General features: G+C 41.9%; 1 long non-coding RNA gene across 2 annotated transcripts; it reads right to left on the bottom strand.

Moving 5' to 3' along the window:
• Positions 1-483: 483 nt before the first annotated feature.
• LOC113914822 lies at positions 484-20,705 on the bottom strand. 2 transcript variants are annotated; one of them, XR_003517540.1, is made up of 7 exons: positions 20,636-20,705; positions 11,351-11,495; positions 9,928-10,063; positions 8,964-9,132; positions 4,124-4,238; positions 1,047-1,158; positions 484-787 (listed from the first exon to the last, which is right to left on the bottom strand). It is a non-coding gene; the product is annotated as an uncharacterized LOC113914822 (long non-coding RNA). The 2 variants fall into 2 exon arrangements; XR_003517539.1 differs by lacking the exon at positions 11,351-11,495 and having other exon boundaries at positions 20,636-20,697.
• Positions 20,706-20,759: the final 54 nt, after the last annotated feature.

Genomic DNA, 20,759 nt, shown 5'->3' with positions numbered 1-20,759 from the left:
CCAGAGAAGAGCATAACTGTGTAAGACGAACACAAGCATTTAGAGTCAGATAGAACTGGGTTCAAATCCGGGCTCTCAAACATACAGTGGGAGAGTATCCCAAGAGTCCTTTCTCTTAAATGTTTGGTCTATTAGATGATAAGAAAAACAGAAGGAAAATTATTTCACCAAATCCAGCCATCGTTTTCCATGGCTGTGAACCATTTTTCTGTAGGCAGTCCAACCTGGTAACAGCACCAAGTCTCATGTTTAGCTTTGCTGAATGTCTCAAACTGCTGCCCACATGGAAACATGTCATAGGCTGGGTAGCAAATGTACTTGGTGGCACAAAATCTCAGCCGTATACTGGATTTACCAGAACTTTAACTCCAACCAATTTCTGGATTTTGTCTGGGTCAAACATGTTCACCAAGCTTGTGTATCACTGTGCTGGAGGGGTCCATACTTAGGGTAGACCAAAGCTGGGCAGTGAGACTCAGAAAATTTGAAAACTCTCTTTATTCCCATTCTGTTATTCAGAGATTAGTGAGGAATTCAGATCAAGACTGGCAAACCAATTGAAAGGGTAGAACCTCTCATCACTCCACCAAACCCACACCTTCTCTTTGTGCCTGAGTCGATCTGGTTGGTTCACCAAATGTGGCTCATGATCCATTTCACTCATTGTCAATCTCTTGGCCTTTGAGTTCACAGAAGTGTTGAGCTGCCATCTTTACTCTCAAGCTTGTTTTCCAGAAGAAACCCAGAAATACTTGAATGTTATTTTTGTCATGGCACATCTGGAGGACTAAATAAAATAAAATGGCTTAAAGGGCAGACCTTGAAACAAACTTCAAAATGATACCAAACCTGCTTATATCCAATTTGACTTTCACATTGCAAGGTCAGCATCAATAAGATCATACTGTACCACAAAATAATTTTTGAGACACGTTAGATTTCTGTCCTTGGGCAAGCCTTCTAATCTTCCTTGGCTTCAGTTTCCTCATTATAAACTGTGAGTAGTAATCCCTACTGTGGGATCTCAGTGGGGTGTATTAACATACCTGGCACACAGTAGATGCTCAGTAAACAATGGCTACAATCACGCATCCCAAAATTCCACCTTTCACAGAGTATACTTTCTTCTTCGGTACCATGCATACAGAATGTCTTCACCTATTAAGTGGACAAAATGATACCAAATTCATAGGATTGTTAGGGCTAAATTAGATAAGACACATAAAATTGCAATCTCATCACGATTCCCATTTGCATTACCCTAAAATCTAACGTGCTTCCATTAGAGTTCTGATCACTGTGTAAGTTTTCATTCCCTATCTATGCTGTTCATACAAGTACACATTCTTTGAGTTTCTCATGCGTGTCTTAGGGGAGCATGGGTGACTAATATGTGTTGGGTATCTACCACAGGCCAGGCCTGTATGGGGTGTTTTTGACACACTATCTCCTTGGTTCTTTCCCCAGCCTCCGTAAGGAGATGTTGGATCCCAACACTAGGTGAGCATACTGATGTGATGTTATGAAGATCAAGGCCCTTAGACCAGGTGTGATGCATGCTCTTTGCATCACTCTGTAGCTTGAGTGAGGCCAACGCAGACATTCAATAAATGTGGAAGAATGCTCCTGTGGATGATGAGGCCCCTGGACCAATGCTGAATGTCGGCTAAGGCTCAGCACGTGAGAGCAAGCACTCTGGGGCCAAATTGCTTTGGTTCTTCCACATTCCAGCTCTCTGCCTTTTGACAGGCTCTTAACTACTCTGTGCCTCAGTTTAAATAAATTGCAAAGTAGAAATCATAATAGCATCGACCTCCTATGATTGTTCACTTTGAGAATAAAATTAAATAGTATATGTAGATTGTTTCATACAGTGCCTGGCATATAATAAGTGTTCAATAAATGTCTCTCTTAAATAATTAGTCTCAGAAACCCTGAGGGGCACTGCTGGAGAGACTCGGGAAGCTGCCCCTTGAACTGTGGTAGGCAAGGGCCTCAAGAGCCTGCAGAAGCTTGGATGCTGTTGCCGATGGGAAGTGAGGCCCATTTGCAGCTGCGATGGCCTCACAGCTAACAAAGGGACGGTGTTCATTTCCTTCAGAAGTTGTTTTGCTCTCTTTCCAAGGCTGTAGGGCAACTGCAGCTTTAATAGGAAGCTCTCTGAAGCAGTGAGTCAATAGTCACTCATCCTAGGAGGTGATTCACACGCCACAGTGTGTGGTCCACAAATGGTGTGGGGGTGGTACCTCTTGGGGAGAGACTGATGTGCCCCTAAATGAGTTGTTTGTGATCACAGGCTGCTCACGAGCAGACATGGGAACAGATGCGCCAATTAAGCCCTCATCATGTCCTCTCCACACTCCTTCAGGAGGGGCGCACGTGTTGCTCGAAAAGATGTTGAACTTGGGCATAAGAAATGTGATTGCCCACAACCCCCAGGCCTCTTCAAAATGAGGGCTGGTGAAGATTCAGAATGGGGAACTGGAGGTTTGGATGGTTTCAAGACTTGTGCTGTTCATCCAGAGATAAAATGAGAGAATCCTGAAAAGCTGGCCGGAGAGGAATTTTGGAGCTGAGCACAACGTCAGGGGGGTGAGAATCTTGTCCCTAAATTTTTACTAAATGATAAAAATTTTATCAAGATAAAAAAATAATTAACCTATTATTTATCTGTTTCTTCCAATGGACTGTGCATGTTCTAGGGGTTCTGTGAATCATATTCTGTATCCATCACAGCCAAGAGGGCTGCATTGGCTGTGCCAAAATACCTGGGTCTGGAGTGGAGCTCTGGACAGCTACAGAACCCCTCAGTGCCTCAGTCCCTTGACCCGTAATATGGGAACTCTGAATAATACCTACCTGATAGAGTTGTGAGCATTAACTCATCTAATGCAGTGCTATTCAAAGTGGGATCCATCCCCCAGAGCTCATCTACAAACTTACCAGTCCTTTGTCAGTTAAGAACAAAAAGTAAGAGTAACCTTCTGGGAACCTTTATCCCAATTGCTCATTATAGCAACAGTTTTATTATATTTTACAAAAGTATCAGTTTGTAGTAGATAAAACTTTTTTTTAAACTCGCTCTTCATCACAGTTTGAGAACCACTAATCGTGTACATCTTAAAATGTAGATGTGTTGCAGTATCTATTTATTAAAATTCATATCATTTTGTTATAAAGACCTTCCTTTTACTTCTCCTCTATGCTTATCTTTGAATTTCATGGGTCAGTAGTATGATTTCCATTTCAGGATTTTTTAAAAAAAAAAAGATAGTTAAAATGTTTATTATTAAAAGTGGGTATTGTAGAGTGTTCTTAACTCCACTGATGTAGAACTATAGTAAACATTAGGATTTGGGATTTGATTCCAAGACACAGTGAGAGAGACTTAGGATTCTAAGTGGGAACACTGGCGACATGGTGAGGGAGGGGCTTCTATGAAATCTCATCCTCCAGCAATGTGGTACCATGGTAGGCCCTCCTCCTTGGTTCTGCCGTTGGAAAAGCCCTCTTGATGAGCTCTGGGTTGAAAGTAGTCTTTCCCATCTTACAGCACATTTAATAAGGTAGAATATGGGCTTTGCTCAATATCAACTCATTAATTTTAGACAAGAGCAAATACTGGGCCAGGGCAACTGTGACAAAAGTGATTATTTTAAAATCTACCAGTTCGGGGTGCCTGGGTGGCTCAGTTGGTTGAGCGTCTGACTTTTGATTTCAGCTTAGGTCATGATCTCAGAGTTATGAGATTGAGCCCTTTGTCAGGCTCTGCACTCAGAAGGGAGTCTGCTTGAGAATTCTCTCCTTTTCCCTCTGCCCCTCCCCTTGCTCACACTTTCTCTCGGTCTCGCTCTAAAAATAAATAAATAAATCTTGAAAAAAAGAAAAGAAAAAAGAGAATCTACCAGCTCACAGGCATTTAAGGTGCCCTTTCTTTTCTCCTCCATAAAATGAGAGATTCAAAATAGATGTATGATAGTGTAATGTAGCAGAAGGAACAAAAACTTCGGAATCAGGCATAACTGGGTTTGATCTTTCACTCTGCCACCAATTGATAAACAAGTCACTTAATATCTCTGGGCCTCAGCTTCCTCACTAGTAAAATGGGGATAGTAACACTTACCTTACAGGGTCTTTGTGAGAATGAGCAGTGATGCTTGCCGTGTACCCTTGACATAGAGTATTTCAGTAATTGTTAGCTGCCATTTCCCTGCTCTCATGTTTCCATGAAGGAAATCCTGAGAAGTAAAAATTAAGGATGGTCACAAATATGTAGCTATTCTTCTCACTGAGAGGCAGAATCTAGTTCCCCTCCCCTTGAATCTGAGCTGGGCTTGGTCACTTACATGACCATAGAATGTAGCAGAAGTCACGTTCTAGGACTTGCAAAGCTAGGTCATAGGAAACCTTGCAGTTTTCACTGAGGCTTCTTGGGAAACTTGCCATGGGGGAAGCCGTGTGCAATGTAAGTATCTGGTTATTCTGTCCTCCATGCTTTGAGGAAGCCCAAGCTACAAAAGTAGAGAAGGCAGTGGAGGAGAAATGTGCCAACCAGTTTCCAGCTGGCCAGTCATCTGGCCCAGGTGCCAGACATGAAGAAGTCCTCAGATAATTCCAGTGCCAGCAGCTATCTCTGACAATAGCCACCTGAAGGACCCTAAGCAACAACCACCCAGCTGAGAGTCAACAGACAGAACTGTAAGAAAAAAATACTGCCGGGGTGCCTGGGTGGCTCAGATGGTTAAGTGTCTGCCTTCGGCTGAGGTCATGATCCAGGGTCTGGGATCAAGCCCCACATTGGGCTCCTGACTCAGGGGGGAGCCTGCCTCTCCCTCTCCCTCTGCCTCTCCCCCTGCTCATGCTCTCTCTCTCTCTCTCTCTCTATCTCTATCTCTGTGTCTCAAATGAATAAATAAAATCTTTTAAAAAAATCCTGCAGTGTGGAGTCGTTTGTTAAGCAGCAGTAAAAAGCTAGAACATTCTGCTAGAGCAAAATTTCTGGTCTTTCCACCCCTTACTAACATACGAGTGATTGATGGTTTGCCAATAGTTTAAACTCCATTAGCTCACAATCCTGTACTGGCCAGGAGTAAGGTATTCAAGTTGCTGTTCCCACATGGCCTGCCTTTGTTTCCCATTTTGTAATCTGTGAGCATTCTCCTCCTTCTCCTCTGTGACAGGGGTGGCTCTTCCAGGGATGGGGGGGAGGAGGCTGCTTGCCTCATTGATCTTGCCTGTGACTGGGTAGGTAAGTGGGAGGAAGTCAATTTGGCTTCATATTGAGGTGACTTTCTCCAGGCTAGATCTGAAATTTTGATGTTCTTCTCTTTGACTCAACTGGTTCAGAACCAATAGTGGGAAGTGTTGGGACTGGCACCTCAGAGAGACCCCAATCTCCCTTACATTTCTGACATTCTGTAAAGCAGATAGTTAGGTACCAGGCAGGTTCCTAACTTGCCTTGTACCCTTGCTTATATGGAACTCTTGCATACATTGTTAATAACGTGTTTAATTTCCCCAAACTTACAAACAAGCTAAAGCAATTATAATCATGGTTAATAAGTTTCTGGTTTTATCTTGACACTTTTGATGGTTTGGTTACATGACTTCTCACCAAGATCATGACAAAAACTTTCTACCAAAGCCAAGCTGATAAACAGAGCCCTGGAGACTGCCATCATATCCTGTACACGATTCAAACATGACTTCTAATTTCCTCAGCCCCTGGAAAGATGACAGCGTACATCTGCTTTATTAAATTCTGATGGGCCTTCATTATTTTTTTTAGTTGTTGTTTTACTGCTTCCAATCATTCTTCTTGCTCAGGACATAGAAAGAGAATAGAAATCCTGTTAAGGTGACAAATAACTGTGTTTTTCTGCCCCCTCTCCATGACGATGTTAATTCATCCATTCATCCAACCATCCAGTCATTCACTCAGCATGTCTTTATTGGGAGCCTTCTCTGAACCGAGACCTGCGCTGAGTCCTGGACATTTAAGTGTAAGTGAGATACTTGCAGGCCCCTTCCTCAAAGGGAGTGCATCTAGTGATGGAGCAACTCAGCAGACAACAGCAATGCTGTATAATGAGTGTCACAACATGGAAATACATATACCCATACACATTCTTCTGAGGGAAGAAAGCAGAGGCACTGAGGACACCATCCTCCGATACCCATCTCCTTTGAGTATTCAAGTTTAAGCACAAAATTTGACATTTTTTGTGACTCAGCCCATGGATGAATTTCACCATTGCATTTTGTGTCCTTCATGCACCTCATTTACAAAATTTTATGCAACAGAATTGCTGGAGATGGAAGATCAGTGTCTAATAACTGGAATATTATTAACATAGTGATTGCAACATACATTATCTTAGCTAAGCCCCACCACAGCCCCGTGAGGCGGCCTATCATACCTGTTGTATAGAGACCACTACAGGTTAGGTAACTTGCCTTTGCAGAAAGAAACTGTGAAAACAGGTTTGTACGAGTCCAGTTCCATCCTCTCTCTATCATATTGTGTCATAGAAAAATATCTACAGAAAGAGCAACTCCACCACTCACATTTTGTCATTAAAAAATAATAAAACCTTTATTGGGGAAACATAACAAAAAGCAATAGGAAGAATGTTAGTGGTCTAATAATATTAAGAGACAAAAAGCAGGTGTTATGGGCTGAATGTTTGTGTCCCCCCAAAATTCTCAAGTTGAAGTCCTAGCCCCAGCATGATGGTATTTGAGGTGGAACCTTTTAGCCGGTGATTAGGTTTATATGAGGTCAGAAGGGTGGGACCCTCATGATGGGATTAGTACTTTTATGAGATAAGGGAGAGAAAAAGATGGATCTCTCTCTCTTTCCTTCTCTCTCTCTTTCTCTCTCTCTCCAGGAATATGCACCAGGGAAAGGCCATATGAAGACGCAAGGAGAAGGTGGCTCTCCCAGTCACCAAATCTGCCAGCACCTTGATCTTGGACTTCCCAGCCTCTAGAACTGTGAGAAATAAATGTCTGTTGTTTAAGCCACTCAGTCTATGGTATTTTGTTATAACAGCCCAAGCAGACCATTACAACAGAATATGAAATTCAATATAATCATAACTATGTAGCACAAATGTACAAAACAAAACAAAACAAAAAAAGCCTTAAGATGTTAACTCTCTTCTAAGTGATAAAAATACTTTGAGAAAAGTATTTTATAATACTTTCTAAAATGTTTATAAAATGGCTCATATGAGCTCCAATTGCTTATAGGCTAATGTTTATTGAGCACTTAACTCCGTAGTTTCAGTTGGTCCTCACAACAATCATATGGGGGCAAGATCTATAACTTCCTCTATTTTACATAAGGGAAAAGTGAGGCCAAGAGAAGTTAGATCACACATCTGGCAAATGACAGAGTAAGTACTCAGACTTCACTCTCTATGGCTCTACAGCTGACTTTCACTTTTAAGTTCCAAAAGCAATAAACTTTATATTCTTCCTTGGCTTCATCCTAAACGTAGACTCCAAAAATGTTATGTTACTGCAAAACATTAACCTTCATTTGTGTATTCATATTTTGATCCTGGGAAGACAACAAGCCTGCAGAAATGGCTCAAAAGTCCAGACCACCTGAGGCAGTAAATTCCTTACTTTGAGGACATGAATGAATTCTTAAAGACCACTTAGTAACTTGTTTCATCCCTGGGGCCTCCTTCATCCTTTCCAGCTTTTGCTTTCTGTTAGTCTTCTCATTGGCTGACCTGTTGAATCACAGAACCCCCAGGTTGGAAGGACCACAGAGCCCATGTGGTCAAATGTCCCATGTAAGGCTGGAGGACTCTTTAAACTCCCCAGCAGGAGGTACTCTTAACTATCCCTTGAATACTTCTCCAGGGCAATGCTGCCATTAACACCATGATCCAGCTCTTCGCGGGGACTGTGCTCTTGCTTTGAGGGAATTTACAACAACCTCATTATCTGCAGAGAAAAATAAAGCAAATACAATGCTGTCCTTACTTCGCTCTCAGAAAAACAGTTTCAATGTGCAGCAGTAAACTGCTTGTCCAGCACATTCAAGACATACTAGCATCTAACTGTGGCAGAGAATGTTGCTGATACTCGGCCAAGAAGCATCTAGCATCAGGCCCAGCTGCCTCTGACCACAGGTACTTCTTCAGTCAGCTTCTGCTCCAGTCTTCCACATCTCAGCAAATGACACCTGCATCCTAGCATTGCTCAAGCCAAAAACCTAGGAGTTATTCTTGTTGCCTCCTTCTTCCTCACCCCCACAGACAATCTGCCACCAAATCCTGTTGATTATACCTTCAAAATATATCTCAGTTTCATCTACTTCTATCATCTAGTCATGTCCAAACAACTATCATTTTCCATCTGGACCCCTGATCTCCCCTACTTTCACAATACTCCCCCCAAACAAAGACATGCACACTCAGAAACACACACACACACACACACACACCCCACAATCCATTAACCATCTAATACCCAAAGTGATCTTTTAGAAAAATATGCTAGGTCATATCACTTTCCTGCTTAAAATCCATAAATGGCTTTCCATTGCCTTCATATCATTAAAAATCCTCCCTGATACTTCCAAGGCCCCAGCACCTCTTGGCTTCAACTTGCGCCACTCTTCACCTCATTGATCATATTTCAGTGTCAACAGACAGCTTTCATTCCTGCCTGCCTTGGGGCTCTCATCACCCACCATCCTGGAATAGTCTCCCTGCATGACCCATCTCCTTTCCTGATCTTTGTTTGGCTGGTTCCTATTCATTCTCCAAATGTCAGCTTAAATGTCCCTTCCTCAGAGAGGTCTTCCATGATTTCCCAACCTACATTAGCTCCCTGTAGAGGCCAGGGCTCTTCCCTTGAAACTAACAAAAAACAAACTTTCACCAATTTAATTAGTTTTTTTTTTTCTTAGATCAATAAACAAAAAGGAATTTTTGACCTACAGCGCTGAGAAGTCTAGAATTGGTCTTGCTTCAGACACAATAGGTCCAGCACTCAAATGATGTCATCAGAACCGGGTTCGACTCCATCTTTTCATTCAATCTTATATTCAAAGAATATTTATGGAGTATCTAGTAGATACCAGGTACTGTTCTAGGTGTTGGGATGTATCTGTTAAGAAAAAAAAAAAAAAGATAAAAATTCTTGCCTTCATGGAGTTGTCATTCTAGCTGACAAGGACCAGTAAAGATAGTAAACAAGATAGTAAAGATTAAGATAGTAAACAAGTATACTGTATAATAGATAATGTAGAGCAAGATAAGGCAGATCGGTACTGTAGAGAGAGGGAAGGGGTATGAAATTTTAAATAGAATAGACTTCAATGAGAAGGTATTGTTCAAGCAAAGATTGGGAGGTGAGGAAGCAAGCCATGTGAATATCTGAGCTGGTGGGCCATCCAGGCGGAGGGAATGGCTAGTAAAAAAGCCCCATGCAAGAGTGTGTCTGCCATCTGCCAGGACCAGCAAAGGAGCAAGAGTGACTGGCATGGGTGAGGGAAGAGAGGAAGAGGTCACAGGGAGCAGGAGGCCCATCCTAGAGAGCCTCATGGGCCATTGGAAAAAATCTGACTTCTAAAAGAATCATTCTGTGTTGAGTGAAGATTTCAAGGGAGGGCAGGAGTAGAAGGAGGGACCAGTTAAACAGCTACCGCAGTCCTCCAAAGGAGCTTCACGGTGACTTGGACCATAGTGAGAGCAGTGAAATGGTGAGAAGGGGTAGAATCTGGACACATGTGACAGACTGGATGTGGGGTATGACAGATGCCTGGAAGAAAGACTTCATTTTCCAGTCTCTCCTGATGGTAGGTGGAGTCATCTAATTCTAAGTCTTGGCTCTTGGGACATAAGCAAGAGGAGGTGGACAACTTCTTAATGGAAGGGGCATACCCTCCACTTTGCCTCTTACCTCTCCTTGCTGGCGATAGTCAGCTGTAATACTGGTGGCCATCTTGCACGTTGCCATCTTGGATCCCCCCAAGGGAGCCAGGGAGTGTCCCAGGGAGGAGCTTTCACAGCAGCCCCGGTCTGCCCATGCGTGGCTTCTTGAGACATGAGAAAGGAAGACACTGCTGTGTATCTGAGCCCTTTTACTTTAAATCTCTGCACAAGAGGTCAATGTTTACCATACCTAAGAGCATGGATGTGTGATCTTTATCTCACACGTGCCAACAGGATTTTATCTTGCATGTGAAAGTCTAGGTCAACCCAAGGGAAATATTGTAATGGCAGAAATTAAACCTTTTAGAAGTTACGAAAAGTTGGAAGTGTGAATACCTTACTTCTCATAATGAACTATTTAGTTCACAAAATTTTTTTTTATTTAAAAAAAATTTTTTTTTAATAGTTGACATACGATGTTATATTCATCTTAGGTTTACAACATAGTAGTGTGACAATTCTATGCCTTCACAAAATACTTTTAACTACATTACTTTCTTTAATTCTTGAAACAACACTGTGAGTAGAGTATTATTCTCCACTATATTGTGATCACCCAGTGGGTAGGGACGGTATTTTAATCATCTTTGTATCCACATCCCCAGTGCATTCAGTCCAGGCTCTAGCACCCAAATGTGTTCAGTAGATATCTGATTAATAAATACATTTGCAGGGCACCTGGGTGGCTCAGTCAGTTGAGCATCTGCCTTCGGCTCAGGTCATGATCCCTGGGACCTGGGATTGAGTCCCAAATCCCACTCCCTGCTCAGTGGGGTGTCTGCTTCACCCTCTCCCTCTGCCGCTCCCCCTGCTTGTCCTCTCTCTCTCTCTCTGTCTCAAATAAATAAAATCTTTTTAAAAATTAAAAAAATAGGGGTGCCAGGGCACCTGGGTGGCTCAGTCGTTAAGTGTCTGCCTTCATCTCAGGTCGTGATCCCAGGGTCCTGGGATCCAGCCCCGCCTCGGGCTCCTGCTCAGCGGGAAGGCTGCTTCTCCCTCCCCCACTCCCCCTGCTTGTGTTCCCTCTCTCGCTGTGTCTCTCTCTTTCAAATAAATAAATAAAATCTTTAAAAAACTAAATGCATTTGCAAATGCTTGGATACAGGAAAAATATGGTTCCCCCATTTTCAAGATATTCAAGAACATACCAAGATGTTAAGTGACTTGCTCCAGGTCATGAGAGATAAAGTCAGAAAGCTATGTCCTCTGAGTTGACACTTTGCTTCAGATTTTACCCAAAGAAGAAAGGGGGCAGGAGCAAGATGGAGAGAGGGGATTGAGAGCTGAGGGAAAATAGAGAAAGGGAGAAGATGGGGTATCAGCAGAGTTACCCATTGACGGGGACATACTGCCTGAAGGGAAGGAAACAAAGGAACTAGGGATTTCCTCACTTGGATTCCTGGGTGGCGCCCAGCGATATGCTAAAGGCACATCAAAAGCCGGCCTCTCAGCTCTCTGAACCCCAGAGCTGCTCTGAGTCACTTTCCCGCTGGGCAGATTCTGGACACAGATACTCTCTCTGGGTGATGGATCCTTCTGTAAGTAAAGATCGTTTAAGAAAACCAGATGCGCTAGCTGCTTATGTTTGCTGGGAATAGAAATGAGTGTGCCTTTTCCCTTAAATCCTTCTTGTGTGATTTTAAACCTTCCTGCTTACACAACCTGCAAGGGAATTATTAGACCCCAGATTATTTTTTTTTTTAATCATTCTGCAGCTTTAAAGTTTTCCTGCCTTACTCATTTAGTGGGGAGGATGTGGGCAGAGCCGCATGATGTAAAGTAAGCAACAAGACCATGATATTCATCTCAGGCTGCAACCGACCGCACAGAATCTTGATGACCAGAAATCATAGAGCCCTCCTCCCTGGGCCGGTGGCCAAGGCTGGTCCCTGCTGGTCTTAGGCACACCTCGAAGGCAGGCTAAGTGCCCATTTGAAGGAGGAGGTGTTTTGAACACAGACCTACAGCAGATGCTAGGGTCAAAACCAGTCCAGTGTGTATGAAGTGCACGATAACCTCGACCAGCTATAGCCTGAGGTAGCAAGATTTGTTAAGTACCTACCACATGCCGGACCTTGGCGAGGTGGGTCCACTTCCTTTATCTTTATTTCATTTTGTTTCAGATCATTTCATCCATCCAGCAGCCCTCTGAGGTAGGGATCCTTACCCACCATTACAGATGGTGAAACGGGGACCCGGGTAACAAGTACCTTTCAGATGCACCCCGCTAGTAAATGCAAAGCTGCAATTCCCTCCTGTTCACTTTCTACTCTACCGTTCACTGTCTACTCCAGCAAACATCACCTCTGCCATTCAGAGAATCCACCTAAACTCTTCGGTGAGCAGACAAAGGAGAAATAAAGACAAAATCCCTGTGGAAGGGGGCACAGGGTGGGTGTGCGTCTCTCTGTACTCTCCTGGGAAGCACCTCAGTGACTCTGGGCTGCCTTCCTGAGGCCCCGCTGCCAGAATGGGAAGATGTTGACCACAGGGGACCGTGGGGAAGACAGCCCCTGCTCTGGGGCTAATGAGGTGTAACCACTGCACTCCAGGCACCGGAGCCATCCAAGGTCTCTGAAACCTTTTATGATAGGTCCACTAAGCCTGCAAATCCTAGTGGCCATAGTATATTTTCAAAGGCTTAACCAGCTCAGTAAGAAGAATGCCCTGGAATCTTCACTAATTCAGTGAGGTCTGTTTCCAAGACATGGGGCTTAGAGTCCAAGAATCTTACTGAGTATCATCTGGGCTGCTTAACAGAGGAAAATCACAGCAAGTTCAAGGTGTCGGTGACTGTGATGGAAATGGGCTCTAGTGAGCATGAAATTAAATCAAATAAAAGCGTGGAAAACCTTGAAAAACCCCTTCCTGTCTTAAATGAAAACCACAGCAAATGTATATGAATAATTCCTTGATGTCCAATTTTTTCTATCAAAGTAAATCCTTTCAAAGGGTTAGAAGAGTTAGGGACAGCATGTGGCCTTTCAAACATACCCTCACATGTAAATAATTAATGCAATATCTGTACTGTCAAAATTATTTTACCACCACGTTTAACTAAACCATTTTTTTAAAAAGGTCCTTGGTTTTCTTATGAATGTGATAGAAAATAATCCACGGCATGGAAACACATAGATGAAACACATTGTGGGAAATCACACACGATAAGTTCTCCAGTCAGTATGAACAAAAAGACAGTAATATGATATTTTTGTTGATACTTAACTATAGTGGGTCTATTTCATGATACTTTGCAGGGTTCTGAGATGGATGATGAAATTTTTATCCCATGAAATATCCTATGTCAAAGCGGGTGAAGATACATAGAAATCTGTTGTTTAATTCAACAAACATTTGCTGAACACATATCAACCATACATGTACCAGGAACTCTATCAAATATTAGAACCAGTCAAAGTTGAACAAGTCAAATCACTGTCACCCCCCCGCCCCGCTAAGACAGAGCTCACAATGTTGCGGGAGGGGGGGAGATGAAATTGCAGGCATCAATTTCAAGTGATATATTTTCTCAAAGCTCTGAAAACAGTATGCATCTTACAATCAACAACATGTCAAAATGTAATTGGCAGCACTTTTTCTTTCTTAATGGCACATAAAATAATGGAATAACTTACTATCCATGACAATGAAGTTTAGATTCAATGAACTATGGTAATTATTGTGTAAGACAGAACATAGTGCTAAAACAAGGAAGTCCAAAATTTCCTTTCAAACCTAAACGTACCATCCCTCCATGGAAGGGTATTTGTAGTTCAGAACTTAAGTCCTTAATGGGTAATGGTAAATAAGGCAGGAATGATTACACAAAAGCACTTACAAATTATTTTTGTTCATAATAATAAAACATTGAAAATGCACTGCTATTTTATATAACTTTAATTAATAGTAATGGATATTATATAGTTCTTTTCTATTTACTATGCTTCCTTGAAAAATTTCAGGATCTCCTCTCTTCTGGTCACAATAAATTTTGTTTTACATACCTGCTGATTTTATACACACTAAGAGCAGTTTTGTTTTCCAGAATTTGGTCTTTCACCCAAGTATTCAATTTTGTCTTGAGTGCATGGCATGGCTCACAGTTACTACTCAGTCCATGGGCCATTGATTTCTTCATTCAGAAATGAAGAACAATGTGAATGCTTATTTTTTTAATAGCATTTTATTTTTTTAAGTAGGCTCTGTGCCCAATGTGGAGCTTGAACTCATGATCCTGAGATCAAGAGTTGCATGCTTTACTGGCTGAGCCAGCCAGGTGCCCCTAAAAGAATGTGAATGTTTATGATGAGAAACAAATAACAAACAAAACTTTGGGGGAACATTTTTTCAATATTTTCAGCTTAGTGTATCTGACAGGTATTTCTCAATGAACAAACCTTCCCACCAGTTTTCTCCTCCTCATATCGTCCATATATCCTATGCTTCAGCCACAGCAGGTTGCTGCAAATCCCCAGCCCTGCCTTATGCTGTCCATGCCTCATTGCCTTTGCTCCTGCCTTTTTTTTTTTTTTTTTTTTTTTGGCCTGGAATGCACTTTCCCTCTCTCTACACTTGGAAAGGTCTCACTCAACTTTCAAAACCCAAGTCTAACCTCACTGTCTTATCTTAGGCTTCCCCAGGGAAGAAGGGTCTGAGACCAGGGCTTCAGACGCTATTTGGGAAGTAGTCCCAAGGATTATGAATGAGGACTGGAAAGAGCATGCCACTAAAGGAGGGAAAGTCAATTCAAGAGTCAGTTATTGCTTTGTTCCATTCTGTGAACAAAGGGGTTCCATTCTGTGAATAAAGGGGCTCCATCCTACAGGAATTTGCTCCCCATTGGTCATCCGTTGTCTTGTGGGGTGTTAACACCCTTGCCTTCCCGGATTGTGCACGAGTGCACTTTCTGCTGCAGAAAGTAGGAGATGTGTGGTGCTGTCAGGTTACACCTGCGTGAAGCTGGTTGCCATGGCAATTGCTGGAGCAAAAGGTGACCTAGAGAGGATGAAAGGCAGAGCATAAGAGGGGCACAGAATTAGCCTTGCCCCATCAGTCCTCCATGGTGCCAGGCACAGACCTCTGCTTCACAGCCTTTGTTCTGTTGCTTCTAACGATCCATTTATATATTGAGTATGAATTTCTTTTTTTTTTTAAGATTTTATTTATTTATTTGACAGAGAAAGACAAAGCGAGAGAAGGAACACAAGCAGGGGGGAGTGGGAGAAGGAGAAGCAGGCTTCCCGCCGAGCAGGGAGCCCAATGCGGAGCTTGATCCCAGGACCCTGGGATCATGACCGGAGCTGAAGGCAGACACTTAACGACTGAGCCACCCAGGCGCCCCTTGAGTATGAATTCCTTATCAGTGGTGACAAGATCTTGTTCACGTCAGAGGCTACTGAATCCAGCAGAGTCAACAGCAAGCAGCATATGGACTTAGGACCCCTCAATGTGGTAAAACACACATTGTTTTAAATGAATGGGAAATGTTATGGCAGCCGGTCTATTTCTCAAGTAGTAGATATGACAGTTCAAAGGAGAAGTTAGGATGCAGTGTGAAAAAAGGAGAAATATGTCAGGTGAACTCAACACAAAACCAGCATAGACAAAGATGTACTCATCCACGATCCTGGGGAAAAGGAATTATTTTAACAAAAGTATCAGTTTTCTTTTGTGGGATTTTTTCCCTCAGGAAACCTAACAAAAAGAAACATCATATGGGTCATGTTATCAACCACTCGGTATATAATCCTAAATAAGTTTCAGTGAACTCGTATTGCTAATATCTACTTTTAATCTCAATGGATTCCCGACAATGACTCCCTGATTCACTCAGAATGAAAACTAAAGTCCTTACAATGACACTTCAAGCTCTACAAACTGTGGTCCTGTTACCTGTCTGGCCTCCTCCCCTCCTGCTCTCCCTTTGCTCACCTTCCTCCACCATGCTGGCCACCACCAGACACACTCCCACCCAGAGCCTTTACACTGGCTGTTTCTTCCACCTGAACACTTTCTCCTGACATCAGCTTGGCAAGACTCTGCTCAAATGCCACCTTCCCAACAAGTCCTATGCTGAGCCCCCTTTTTAAAAGCTGCACCCCTCCATCACTCTGAACTCTCAGGATCCATATCCTGCTCTATTTTTTTTTCCTATTTCCATAGCACTCAATCACCTCCAACAAATATATAATTAGTTAATTTATTATGTCTATTGTTTATTTTCTCTTCCCCTTTGCTAGGATGTGACTTCCATCAGGGTAGGAAACTTTGTCTTTTTTATTTATTGGTATATCCCAAGCATGCAGAATAGTGCTTGGCGCATAGTAGGTACTCAGTAAACACTTACTAAATTGAACAAAATGTCTTGAAGCTTTGAGATAACAATATGCTTCCTAATATAGAGGACATATTGTTCATCCAAACATTGGTGAGGCATCTACTATGTGCTAGATGTGGGTAACATGGACACGATCCCTGTCCTCAAGGAGGTCCCAGGCTAGTGTGGAGGCAATTACCGGCCGGAGTGTTGGGCTCTCTGACACAAGCATGCACTGTGGCTCTAGGGTCGCAGAGAAGGGGATTTGTGTGAATGTGCAGGAAGATGAGCAAGGGCACAATGCTGAAGCTGACTTTTCATATAGAAAGGGAGCTACCTAGACAACAAAGGGAATTGTAATTGGGTAATGTATAATTGGGTTGTGTATTTTTTGTCAGGATCGTAATGCAATTGTTAGATACATGTGTGTATATTTATATTTATATTTATATAGTTCTCATTTAAAATATCCATTGATTATGTGTTTATAAAGTAAGTTTTCTATATTCAATTAAAAAAAAAAAACCTCTGGCTTTATTTTTTTCTAGTTGATTCACTCATTCCTTCAACGAACAATTATTAAGTGATTATAATGTACCAGGCATTGTAGCTAGATGCTGTGGATACATAGAGGAACAGAAACACGTTCCCGGCCCTGAAGAAGACTTTAGTAGTGCCGTAGGCAGACCTGTGAAAAACTAAGAACATGGAAGTGTTACATGTAGTAGGAGAGAAGAATTTAGGGCAATAGTCCCGACCTGCAGGTCAGATGTAGCCCACATAATTGTGTGTTCAGTTCAACAGTGTTTTTTAAAACTTTGAATGGTTTTTTACAAATTAATCCTGATTTCTGGCTTGTCTTAAAAGAAAAATCAAAAGACCTGGCAACGCTGAGCCTGAGATCCAAAATGGCAACAGTTGACCACAGCTGAGTCAGAACCAGCCCTTTCAGAGGGAACAAGAGGAGGGGGAAGGAGCACGGAAGGCAGAGGGCCCCTGAATGTGGAGGGGTCTGGAACGCGGGAAGTGTTGCACATTCCAGGCAGAAGGAATATTTTATTTACGGTCTATACTTCACTAAGCAGCCAACCATATACAAACCCATGCAAACGTCGATAATTCCATCCCCGTTTTGCCCGGGACAGTGTTCAGAAATGTCTGTGGCATGAACAAGAACATGATCAAAGAATTTTACCTCTGGAGGAGATTATTTCATAGGTCATTTTCCAAGTGAAGAAGCGGTTGTCTAGAGGGGTTGAGTAATGTGCCCAGGGCACTGCTAACAGGAGCCTGTAGCTGTTAATGGATTGTACTAAAGGCCTAAGGGAACAGAGAGAAATGGCAACATAGAACAGTATAGCGGGGCATCTGTTGTTTTCCTCACCCAGCATCCATTCTTCCTCCCTCTGGAAACAGTACCCTTATTTTGCTCCGGGGAGCCATCACACATCCTTCTTCCACGTGGTGCTGGTGGAACTGAGTCCACCCGGCTTCTTGGATGGCATGTGACCCAAGCCTGGCCACCAACACCCATCTTCCTGGAGCTCTTGAGAAAGAGGCATAATCCTTCCACTGGGGGTTGCTGAGAAGCAATGCAATTCTGAATGATGCTATTAGAACCTAAGCTAAGACAGCATGATGTAAGGAAAACAATGATAAGCTACAGTTCCTTGGGTAAATTGCTTAACTGTTCTGAACCTCAGTTACCACATCTGTAAGTGAAAATAACAATCCCTTACCTCAAAGGGCTGTAAAGAAATAAAGTCTGTAAAATGCCTGGCACACAGTAGGAGCTCATTAATGTTGGCATCTTTTCTTTCCCTTCCGCATAATGTCAGATGGATGTAGCATTACTGTAATTAAAATGTAAGTAGTGCATTGGCAGACGTTCCTTACAACATATTGAGAACAGCTTTTTCAGTAGCTACCTTATGTGATTTCAGGGAACTGGGGAGGGAAAATAAAATAAAATGCAGCTTGTTTTCCTGGAACAATTCAAGCCATAGCCAATGCGTGCCAAGTGTAGCCCCTAAGTCTATGTCTGCATTCATCTACTATCTCACCTCTGCATAGATAAAGTGGTTTTCCTCCCCGCTCACTGGCCATTTTATTTTTAAAATGGGAACTCTTGAATCCCTGGCAATCATTTAGCTGACAGTTTGGATCATAATGTAACAATAACATTAGTGAGCAGTTGTGTGACAGTTCCTGCTTTTAAAGCACTTTAGAAATCTGAGCTAATTAGCATGAACGCTAATATGCCAGCTTTTCATGGATTAATATTGCAATTATACTTTGCTTTTTCAATAAAAATGCAGTAATCTTTTTTCACCAGAAATAGGGAGAAATGAAATGAATAAACTGCCTCTCCAGTGGATTCATACACAGTGCAGTTAAAATGTGAGTCAGACACTTTCTTGACTGAATGTTCCTCTAACATTTGTGAGGATTTATAGGTATGGCACCTCTTGCAAATTCTGTTTTAGGATCAATGAAGGAAATGAAGTGTATTAATGGGGGACCGAAAAGGAATTTGTAAACCCAAGTTTCCAACCTTCAAAATACACTTTCTACTCATTTCTAGATTTAAGCACCTCAAAGAAATCAGAAAATTATCTGATTATGATTTACTCTTAAACCAAATGAGAAAATACCAATTCATGTAGTATTGCAAAAGACCCTATTCCTTTTGTTGTGAATTAAAATATAATAGAGTAAGAACAGAGGAATAAAGACTTGGGTTGGAATCCCACCTCTAGTACTCAGCTATCTAACTGTAACTTTCTGAATTTTGGTTTCCTCACCTCTAAAATGTGGGATGGGGTGGGGTGATAATACTTAGTTTGCATGATTCTTGGGAGGTCCAAAAGGGATTCTACCTTATACAATATCCAGGATATGACAGGTGATCATATTAGCCCTGACCCGTCCTCTCTGTTTGTAATTCATTTTCCTCCCTTTCTGCTCTAAAATTATTCTGACATTCATTCAGTTTCAGTTCATGGAAAGCAGAGCACCATCATGAATTAAAATTTTTGTTAGGTATTATAAATAACTAAATTTAAAGGGACTAGGAATAATTATGAAAGTTCATTTTGGTGGGAAAAATCTAAACCTATGATCACTTGAAAACTCCTTTGAACATACTATGAGTCTACGGCCATACCAGCCTGAACGCGTCTGAACATACTATGAAATTGTATAGATATCTCAGCTAAATTTTGTCATTTTGTCCTCTGTTCTTTGTATAATTTAGCGAAAAGTGATGTGAGGAGGTATAACACTGGAAAGACTGCCTGAGACAGTTAGAAGCCTGTATGAGCACACTTAAATTGTTTCATTCATTCATCAGTTCAATATTTATTGAGCACCTATGATGTGTCAGACACCATGCTGAATGTTGCTGGTATAAGGACCAGTATAAGGACTAGCAGATAGAGCCTTTGTCCTTAAAGAATTCAGTCTCATGGTGGAGGCAGACAAGTGAATGAACAGTTGCAATAATGTGAGCAATAAATGCTAGTATATGCTACTCAAAGCCAATATCTAATTTCTTGAGAAGTTATAAATTCTGAGAGAAATGGTGTTTATCCTGCCAACAAGATTTGTAGAGGGTGAGCACTCAGTATGGGGTCAAAAGACCTGGATTCTGGTCCCAGTTCTTTGACTACTATATATCCTTTGATAGTCATTTCAGTTTTCTGAGCCTCAGTTTCCTCATCTGTAACGTGTGACTGATGATAACAGTCCTCACTGCGTTATCGTAAAGATCAAAGGTCATGAGAGTGAATTTTTAATTAACTGCAAAGATCTCCTAAAGTAAGTTACATACTTAAATTTTTTTGAATTTTAAAATAGAAGTTGTTTAGTACTTCACATAATCGCTGAATGATCCTTTTCCTTAAAACATGAAGGAAGGAAGGAGGAAAAAAGGAAGGAAGGAAGGAGAGAGAGAGAGAGAGAGAGAGAGAGAGAGAGAGAGAGAGAGAGAAACAAAGAAAAATAGAAAGAAAAAGAAAAAAAAGAAAGAAAAAGAAAGAAGGAACGAAGAAAGAAAGAAAGAAAGAAAGAAAGAAAGAAGAAAGAAAGAAAGAAAAAAGAAAGAAAGAAAAAGAAAGAAAGAAGAAAGAAAGAAAGAAAGAAAGAAAGAAAGAAAAGAAAGAAAGAAAAAAAAGAGAAAAAGAAAATCAGCCACCTTTCAGTCCAAAGCAGGTCTGGCTTTGATCTTTTCAACACTCCAGGTAGATATTTACCATTATCCCCATTTTATCAATGAGAGAAGTGAAGAGCCAAGAATCTGTCCAAGAGAACTATCTCTTCAAAGCCCAAGCCGGGGAAACTTCCCAAGGTCTTTACATACCAACAAAAGGCCAAAGCACCAAGCCTCAGAAGACGGCGGTGATCTTCTCTCGGAAAGCCCCGCCTCCCCCTCGCGGAAGGGGCTGGACGAGGCTTCAACTCCGCCCCGTGACTCATGCGACCCC

This window comes from Zalophus californianus, chromosome 4 (genome assembly GCF_009762305.2).
Source record: "Zalophus californianus isolate mZalCal1 chromosome 4, mZalCal1.pri.v2, whole genome shotgun sequence".
In the NCBI taxonomy this organism is placed as follows: Eukaryota; Metazoa; Chordata; class Mammalia; order Carnivora; family Otariidae; genus Zalophus; species Zalophus californianus.
Note: the sequence above shows the minus strand (reverse complement) of the source record. Positions and strands in the feature narration are given on the sequence as shown.